The sequence below is a fragment of the Triturus cristatus genome, chromosome 3_2 (assembly GCF_964204655.1).
Source record: "Triturus cristatus chromosome 3_2, aTriCri1.1, whole genome shotgun sequence".
NCBI lineage: Eukaryota > Metazoa > Chordata > Amphibia > Caudata > Salamandridae > Triturus > Triturus cristatus.
This window is the reverse complement of record NC_140584.1, coordinates 1,149,054,154-1,149,064,446: the sequence shown is the minus strand read 5'-3', so window position 1 is coordinate 1,149,064,446 and position 10,293 is coordinate 1,149,054,154. Positions and strand designations below refer to the sequence as shown.

The window sequence follows — 10,293 nt, the reverse complement described above, 5'->3', positions numbered from 1 at the left end:
CACCAGGGCTTTCCTGCCCGCCCTGCCCGTCCCCAACGGCCATGAACGACGAGCCTTATATATGCGCCTTGGCTATTTATGGCGTCCTGGGATGCATTTTTTAAATAAAAAAGTAGGGGAATCATGTATTGCATTAAATTAAAGAAGTAGGGGCACGCAGTGCCCTGCGGATTCTGCCCACTTTGACCACTGAACTCAACACAATATATAGTGGGTGACTGGACTTGTAGTACTACTACCAGTTGTCTCGCCATCTCACTCTCTCACCAACTCACCTGAGACTTGTCTTGCAGCTTTGGTGGCAGGCACAGGCTGCCAATAAAATTTCGGTCACTGTGTCTGACTCAGGCCCACCGCCTCTGCACGTACATTTCACACTGACTGCGCATGACAATTCAGCCTAGCCCTGCCCACCTGATACCCCACCCTGAGGCTGAAGACCACACAGCTGCGCGTGCGCAGGGCAGGCTGAGCACGCAGATCTTCCCTAAAACGCATATGGTGTGGTATTTAAGTGACATATTTCCTTGCGCTAGAAGACATAGAACTGGCCGCCAGGCGCAGTGTTATACCAAGTACATTTAGCTAAAAAGGGTTTCTGCCGTGAGTGGCACACAGGGGGCTTCGGGGTAATTCTTGTGCAGAATCGATATCAAGAGATTTCAGAAACATCATTTTTGTTACTGGGGCTGCTCAGTCAGTTTAAAGCACAGTGGTAAAGTTTGACATTAAAGTGCCCTCACCGGCCTCGAGTCAGGCTCTCTCTTTCCGCGCGGGCAGTGCTTAGAGGCACACCTTCAAGGCTTCAAGCTGTGTGTTTCCTTTTGTATTCAAATGCAGCCTTTGGTCCCTGTGGCGTAGCAAGTGGGCCCTAGCGCAAAAACGGGTCCCTTGGACGCTCTTATACATGAAAAACACCGCAATAATCTGGTCAGGGGGCCCCTCAGACCTCTGGCCCGCTGCAGGTGCATGCACCTTGTAATATATGGCCTGCCTTGCTGATGGCAATGAGCAACGAGGGGCACTCTTTGGCAACGCAAGGATTTGTGACGTGTCCATCAAGTACCTGCAGACACCACTACTCAGATTACAAAACACCGTTTTGGTGGGTACCTGCGTATGGGGAGTGTTGGGTGAAAGCGAAGATAATTTCAAATCGATTGTTGAAATCCCCGAAATGTCCACATTCTTTCGTCAGACCGCACTCTTACTTAATTATTATTATTTTATTTTTTTGCCACTGAGGGTTACCCACGGCCACAAATAAGTCCAAACATACTGTAAATCACATCTGGGCCGAAATCCACATCCCTTTCACATAATTTTGTAAGCAATAAGACACGTAAAATAATTGTGTGCTTGTTACTAAGAGTTGACTATTCGTGTTTGCTGCACACATTAACCAAAACGTTGTTTCGATTGGTACCCAACGCTCCCACTCTTCAACGCCTTCTTCTGCTCTCATGCTGCCCCACACACTTAAAGTACACTTAGGGGCTTATTAATGAGCCCTTGCGTCACTTTTGCATAGGTAGATGCGTTGCTTTGTAAACCCCTACGCCACATTATACCTGCGCCAGGTATAATGTATGCAGAGTGGGCAGTCCGACGCAAGAAAGGGTCGTAGAAGTGACGCAGTGAAATCTATAACATTTCACTGCGCCACTTCTAGGATGCAAATGCGTCAATATCTTACGGCTGCAGGCGTAAGACTGACGCAGGCACATTTGACATGGGACTTGCACATGTGTAATGACCCATTGCTGGAGTTGCGTCACTTTTGTGACACACTCCAGCAATGCGTCATTTTTGCGCCTACAGATACGTCAGAAATACTGACGTATCTGTAACTCCTTGCGACATGATGTGTCAAACTATAAATATGACGCATCATTGGAGTCGCAGGGAGGGAATAGTGAAAAGTGACGCATCGCTGTTTTCTAGCAGCGATGCGTCACTTTTCATAAATGAGGCCCTTAATTTCTTGTTGGCACTGGCGGAAGGGTGGTTGTCATCATTTCACACACGCTGATGTGAGAGTCACACATTCTCCAAAACATCAGTTGGTATTGGGCGCAGGGCGCCGGTAGTAAAAATCAGGGAGGTGTTGTCAGGCTTTTTCCTCTCAAAATGAGGACTTTGCTCTTAGTAAATAAAACGTTGGTGGTTTGCATCATCACATTAAAATATAATGAAATTCAACAAGGCACCATTATATTTCAAACATTAAGGTCACCCCGCCTCCTGGACGTGCAGTTTGTCAGAGAGTCCAATTATACACAGTATTTCCTTGTCAGTAGGTGAAGTGATAGCATATCTTCTTTTGGCAAAACAGCGGCAGACATAAACCGAAACATACTTTCGATTACAGTTGCAGACGCCCCCACACTTGCACCGGTGCATCACGAGCTCAGTCTATCCATTCCCTTTAAAAAATTTATTTTCTTCTGGTTGGTAAATGGAGAGAAGGGGCGGGGTCTGGGATGTTGTTTTTGTTGCTCTGGAAAAAACGTGCTTTTTCAGCGCATTGAGCGACGAGTTAACTTTAACACTAGGTCCCACAGTTCAGACAGACCCTGCCTGTAAGTGTAAGTGTACAGTGTGCTTAGGGGGCCCCTGGAGCTCAGGGCCCCCCGCACCGTGGGTCTGCGGGGGGCCTTTGTTATGCCCCTCCCTCCAGCAGACCTCCCCGCAGCCCAGTAGGGCTGCCTTCACTGACCCATTGGTGGAGAACAGCTGCTTACAGATCTCGAGCTCCTCTGAGTAGTGGCAGTGCCCCAGTACTCATATGAACTGATGTCAAGGTCCTGACAACACCCTAAAAGAACAGCCCTTTCTGCAGCCTGTACCCTAGAGCCCAGCCACCGGTGAAACAGAGGCAGGCAGCAGAACAGGCCAGAGGGCTGATGATCGGTTACTGGGGGCCCATCCTGCCAATACCAGTGACCGCTTGGGAATCACAGCGGATGCAACCCATGGCTCTTCCTAGGGCCGTCCTTTATGGGGCTGGACAGAGGAGCAACAGGTCCTAAGACAAACATCAACATAGAATGCCCAAGGGGCCCGTTAACCCTTCACCTGCCAACCACGCTACTCCACTATTCAACGGGCCTCCTTTCACCACCTTTCCTGATACCTGCATCCAATTGGGGGCACTTTTGCAACTGAGACCACCCATTCCCAAATACCAGATGGCTGATGAAGGGTGACTGTCACACCTCTGCACCTGCATAGGTTACGGAAGTAACCCAAAGATCCTATTCATCCACCAGAGCAACTACCTGCCCTCTCCTTTATGGGCCCTTTAATCCCACAGTCCCCACTACTCCAGGCCTAGGGCCTGGGCAGGGCTTTTTCAAGTAACCCTTGGCAGTGTCACTGTGTGCAGGCCACCCGTCAAACTATCTGGATCTTTGGACTGATGGCTTTTCAGCCCTAACTGGACGATATGGAGGAGCTGAGATGCTTTACTCAGGTGTCCCTAAACACATGCTCGCAGCTCACCTGGTGTTGGCCACCACCATCCATGCCTCGAAAGCCCACACATTCCCGAAAGTAAGCCCAACACTCCACACCCAGGCTTCTTTTTGGTGCAATGCATCATTCTTAATGGACAGCAAATAATCTATGTGGGGTATATCCAACTCCAAAGGCATTCACTTCATTTACTATGGATCATGACTACAATCCCTTTACCAAAGCCCAGGGCAAGTTAAATTTACCCGCAAGCTTTTGGGAAGTGCAAAGACTCTTACGTTACCTTGAGAAAGTTATAGTTGCACCCCAGTTTAAACAACAGACTTCACCGATATTAAATTACTTGTAGAAATGGGTCATGCACAAAGGGGTGGTCTCCAGTCTTTATCAGATCCTGAACGATTCTCGATACTCAACTTGTTAGTCCTAATGCGATCTGTTGGTGGTGCAGGTATCCGGACAGGAAGATTGTTCACGCACTATTGGAATGCTCCAAGGTGACCACTTATTGGGCCTCCTATACCCGGTATGCTCACACAGTCGATCTCTATCAAGAGATGTTTGAAAGTACAGATGGTTCTCCTCCATGACTTTGACCAATGCCCAGGTATCACTCACCAGTAATCCAGATGATTAGCTATCGCCCTGGCCGTAGCAAAAATGTGTTCAGACACTTAGCTGTACTGATGCCTGCCCTTCCCTCGACATATGGCAAAAGGAGATGAATAAGACAGCTTCTTAGTAACATATCATCGCCAGGCTGAATGGTCGATTGGACAAATTTGTGGAGACATGGAGTACTAAAGCATGCAAGAATGATCTTGATTAATGCACCTCGAGCAGTTCAAATATGTCACAGCTCGTAACTGCAAAATTCAGATACACACCCTCCTCGCCTGAGGGGACGATTTCACCTTCATTGCAGCAATGTGTGCCTCCTTACCCTGATTACCCCTCCTCCCCTACCTCCTACTGACCTCCCCACTTTCCTCCCCAACTGCTTTTCTCAAATCCCTTATACTTAACTATATTTTCCATAAAGTTTAGCATATCTATCAAGTGTAAGTAGGGGTGGCCGGAACTCATGGAGTTTTACTCAGTGGAATACAGTTACCTCAAAACTCCATGAGATTCCACAGAGTTCTGCGAGGGGGGGAATTCCAGTCCATCGCGCTGCTCGTACTGATTTTTAGTGCCGTGAGCTTGTGCCATGCTGTAAAATCAACACTAATGGCACCACGCGGACCAGAGGGCGTTGCTTCTTTCTGCCGCTCGAGTAGACTTTGGTAATACGAGTTGCAACTTTTTCAACTTGAGCAGTAGTGAACTGCTGCAAATGCTCGCGTTCAGAAATCTCGCCCGTAAGCGGTCTAGAGCTTGTTTGATCTTGCTCGACAAATCAATGTAGGCAAGCCTCTTGTGAGAAATATTCTGCCATGTGGCGGTTGGTGGAGTTTTGGTAAACTCCGCACTCTAAGTGGAGCGCCAAGTGGGCAAAACTCAGCCAGCCCACCCCTAGTTGTAAGTGTGTTCCCTGTCACTGCTGTTCCTCTATTGAGGCACGTACTCTGAATCCCACATACACTGTTTAATAGACCTATCTCACTCCATCTGGCTTCTCGCTAGGCCTTGATAAATGTTGTTGCCCAAATACGCCTGTACGATTGGTTGATGCACCTTTACACCTATTTATTTGTTTATGCTATGCATCACCCAATAAAGAACTGTTAATAGAACAAGTCATTGTGTGTGCAGATATGACAAAGTATTCCATTGCACTAAATCAAAACAACAAGTGCCAAAATGCACTGGTGTGGTGAAATATGGCCTGCCACTCGAAACGAGGTGTCATTCTAACATAATCATATGGTAACCTTGTTTTTATTATCCAGCTGCATTTTCCACACTGAAATTTCAAGGCCCAGAAGTATAATGTTGGAGGTGAACTGCAGGTACTAGAATTCAAAGAGCTTTTGTACAAGTTAGGCTGAAAGTTATTTAAGATAAAGCTGGGAATCATAGATTTACAAAAGCCTCACGCCATATATGACACCTTAAGCCACTGCAGTATTTTGCACTTTTGAAAGTGTATTGTTTTGAAGGGTCCATTGTAGGCTAATTGCCAGTGCCAAAGATTTATATTTCCAGAACGTTGCAATACATAGCATGTAAACAGCCATTGCTTATATTCTTGGTGATCTTGGATGGATCTTGCCTATATGGGCTCTGTCCGGCCAGCTAGCCTCTTCCCCACAAGAGAGATCACACATTCTAAACTGTCATCATTTCAATCCTCCTTTAAAAAGGTTAATCAAAATGTGAAGGCCCATTGATGAGCCTGACATTTTTTTATGTGGACATGGCTACCCAGGCTCGCTGATTCCACTCGTTGGGATTGATCTTCATGACCAATCCCGATGATACTCAGACGAGCATGTGGATGATCCTTCTGGACTGTCTCAAATAAACTTCAAAGCCTATATCTCAATCTCTCTCAGGTTGCATCCTGGTATCTTGAGTAGGGGTGGGCGGAATTTGCGTAATCGCGTTACGCAAATCTCCGCGAAACGGTAAAAAATCTCCGCGAACACGCAGAAATTCTGCGAACACGCGGAATTGCTTGTTCGCGATGCTTTTTTCCTGCTCCCAGTTGCTGTTTGCGTGCTCGGGGAGAAATATCTTGCGAACACGCATTTTGAGAACGCGAACAAGAAAAAAATTTCGCGAAGTCGCGGAAAGCAGATTTTTGGGCAATTTCGCGTTCTCCGCGGAACGCAAAATTACCGAAATTCCGCAAATTCCGCGAGCGGAACGGAATTTACCGCCCAGGCCTACTCTTGAGTTGACAGAAAAGAGTGATCATGGGAGTTATAGTTAGGATTACGTTAACATAGGAAATTGACTTTTTTGTTTTGCTAATAACTTTGGCGCAGTTTGACGACTCTTCCCCAAATATTTTTTAAAAGTTCATTCACATCAGCTCTTTCCTGGAATGTTTTTGGCTGATTTGTCAAGTGGGGGCTGAAAAAAAGGTGTGGGGTCCACAGCACAATTTCCCATGCAATTTCCATATGGAATTTTGAATAGCGGTACAGCCATAATATGGACGGAAGTCCACAAATTTAGTAGACAGCCAGATCTTTACCCAGAGAGGGCGACTTGGACTTGTAAATTTATTCTGTAATTTTTGAGAAATTAAGGTTAAAAATGTATAGCTGTCTAGATTGTTAGGAGCATATTAACAAGGGCATTATCTCCGCTTTTTTGGCTTTAAAAGCCAAAAAAGCAGAGATAATCTTATCGCCCTATTTGCAAGCCGGTGCTAACATGCATTAGCGCATGTTAGGAGCTATTTTACAGACACCTCGCTTAACATCTCTAATGAGATGCAAAGTGGACGTCACTGGGCGTACCCCTGATGGACTACCTTGTAAATTATCGTGAAATGCACATCGCGATATTTACAAGATGGCCCTCAGGATTTTAGCAGACGTTAGTTTTTGGCGAAAACCGCGGTTTTCGCCAAAAACTAACATCTGCTAAAATCCTGACTTACCTATTCACAACATAGGGGGAGGATTATGCTGATACGACCACAGGGTCGTATCAGCAAGGTTATCGCTGTTTTCCATGGAACATCGCTGGAAAACCAGCGATGTTCCATGGAAAACACCGCTACCGCAGGAATAATTATCGGCATTGCGCTATGCGTTGTTGATACAGCGCTAGCATGGCGATAATTTCCTGCGATAGCGTGCGATAAGAAATCTATCGCTATGCGCGGCCAGCGATAATTATCGCTGGCCGTTGATAATATGCCCCTTAGTCTCTTGGTCCAGATATGCTGTTATTGGTCAATTTAAAGGGGACAAGTCAATCCTGATTGGTTGGTCACAACCTGAAAAATATGTTTTGGCAGCCATTACAGGGTTCAGGGATATGGTCCCTGCATCCAGAAAATGAATAAAAAAATATATAAGGGACAGAAAGCAGCACACCAAAACCCAAAAAGGCATGTTGGGTCCAGGTTCCAAAGGAACATAGGCAACATGTTGTGAAGCCATTACAGGACGTAGGAACATGGCCCTCTTCGAAATGCATTGTAGTGAAAGCCTGTTTTGAGGGTCGCAGAAAAGAACACATATAAATAATAACACATTTTAATTACATTATAAATCATTTGATGGTGGTACGTACTAATTTTATGTACTCAAATGTGATTTTGCATAAAGCAGATATTCTACTGGAGTTTGTTGAATCATTTTACAGAGACAACTGGTTTATTTCATGATTGTCTCATTGAGGTTATAGATGGTGCTCCAGAAGCTAACATGTAAGCATATTTTCTGTAAAATCACACTATCTTCCTAAGCCATGAGCGAATAAAGTTTGACATACTGAGTAACACATGCATTTCCAACAGCAGCAGCAGCCTGCCATTTGATTCCCCAGTGTTCCACTGCAACCTCCCACAGTTTTCAAATTAATAACTAGAGTACTTACTTTCCTATTTATGGCAGAAGTGTGGCACAAGTGAAGCCATCTTGATAAATCAAAGATGTAAAATATTTCCTTTAGAAATTAACAAAATGAGGGGTTCGTTTTGTCATAGACAGTATGGATTAGTACTGTAGAAGCAAAATTAGGACACATTTTGCATGTGTTCTCAAATGGCTTCTCCATCCATTTCTGTAAAACATTCCAACATGCAAACTGAAATGTGTACTTTCAAAAACAGCAGCAGCCTGGCAGGTATATCCCTGTTGATCAACTGCAGCTTTGCCAGAGTCTTCTAATGAGCCGCTAGAGTGCTAACATTTTATATTTATGGCATGAGTGTGGCACACCTGAACGGGAACTAGAATCAAAACTGAAAACAGAAAGCATTTCCTGCAAAGGATATTGCAGTAAATGAGCGTTAAGCCCGTCAGCCTTAGGGTGGTCCTCCCCAAAAACGTTTGCCTTACTCCTCCATTTTTGCTGATTTCGTTTTTGTTGGCCTTAGGACCGTTTGCACTTTACCACTGCTAATCAGTGCTAAAGTGTGGGTGCCCTCACCTTTAAACATGGTGAAATTGGTTTACATCCAATTTGCACATTTAATATACTTGTATGTCCCTAGTAAAGTGGTACTAGCTGTACCCATGGCCTGTATTTTGAATGCCATTAGTGGGGCTGCAGCACTTATTGTGCCTCCCACTTAAGTAACCTTTTAAACATGTTTCAGGCCTGCCATGGCAACCTGTCTGTTCAGTTTTAAAACTGACATTTTGACCTGGCAAAGTAAACCTTTTGGCAGGCTGACCTTCCTTTTTAATACATATAAATCACCTCTAGGGTAGGCCCTAAAAAACCCACAGTGCACAGTGCAGTGTATTTAAAAAGTTGGACATGTACTTTTAACTTTTACATATCTTTTTCACTACAGCAAGGCCTGCCTCTCCCATAGGATAACATTGAGTTAACTTATTACATTTAAGAAGCGATAACTTTAATGCCAAAGTTGGATTTTTAGTCACAATTTGGAAAATGATACTTCTAGAAAGTTGGCATTTTCTTGTCCTAACAATTTGGTATCTACAGCCTGTATCCTGTCTCACAGGACTGGGTGTAGCTGGCAGTTGGTCTTTGTTTATTGCTCCCAGATAGTGAGACAAAGGGAAATAGTAGCAGTCAGGATGGGTAATCTGTGACTTGATGAGGGGGAGGAGCTGTCACCTACCACACTTGCTCATCACAAAGGTTCTCCCAGCACACTCACAAAGGGTGTTGACACTAGTCTTTTGTGAGCCCTGACAAGCTGGGGCCAGAGCAGGGAGGCAGGAAATTTCAAACACTTCTTAGGGGGGAATCTTCAGAACTTTCTCCTACTTCAAAGTGGGCTCCAGGCATAAATGCTAGACCCTCAGACCCATCTCTTCAGTGCACTTCTGGAACTGTGGAAGACTCAGAAGGACTGCTGTACAGCTCTGAAAGATGGGCTGCTACTATCCTGACCTGCTGCCTGAGTGAGAAGTACTGAAGCTGCATCTTGAACCCAGGACCCAGTGACTCCACGGGCTAGTTGGCTGGTATCCTGATCAGAGCCTCATGGACAGAAACGGGTCCAACCACCTTGAACCCAGCACCCGGACTCTATCTGCTGTAAGTCTTGCCCCCAAGTAGTGTCCCCCAGTCCTGGAACCAGTGGGCCTGAATGTGCTCTGCCAGCCCAGCTATGGTCCTGTAAGCAGAGCCGACGCAGTGCAAGCATCTCCACGCAGCCACATCAGAACCGCTGCAGAGCAACGCATCCCTGATGCCGGACCACACATCGCAGCCCGCAGGCCCTCCAAGAACTACTGCAGCATAATGAATCATCAATGCAGGCCTTGGCATCGCAAGCCTCTCGTTGATGGCATCCTCGACGACGACTCAGGACTCCGCATCGAAGCCCGGCAGCTTCTAATGAACCGCCAGTGTGCGAAGCAGGATTTTGCATCACTCCGTAAACCAGGACTTAAGGTTCTTTGTTTAGTGGGCCTTACTTGGTCAATGTACCCGCCCCGAACTCCAATGTGGTCATCCAGATTTGTGGTGTTAGTTTAGGTCTGTTGTGCTTCTAGGCACTATTTTCACTTAAATCTTTGAAACTGCATATCTCCTGTTCTAATTATTAGATTTTTGTTGTTTTGATCTCAAACAATTTGCTAAATTATACTCTTTTTATGGGATGTTTCTTGTGTTGTGTTTTCACTTTATTACTGTTTGAAGTGCTGCATAAATACTTTATAAAGAAACAATTGTCCTGGACCAGTTATTCAAGGAAGAGTTAGT

At 45.5% G+C, this 10,293-nt stretch overlaps 1 pseudogene; it reads left to right on the top strand.

Annotated features, from left to right (window-relative positions):
- The first annotated feature begins 587 nt into the window (after positions 1-587).
- LOC146859289 (U11 spliceosomal RNA) lies at positions 588-741 on the top strand (annotated as a pseudogene).
- Positions 742-10,293: the final 9,552 nt, after the last annotated feature.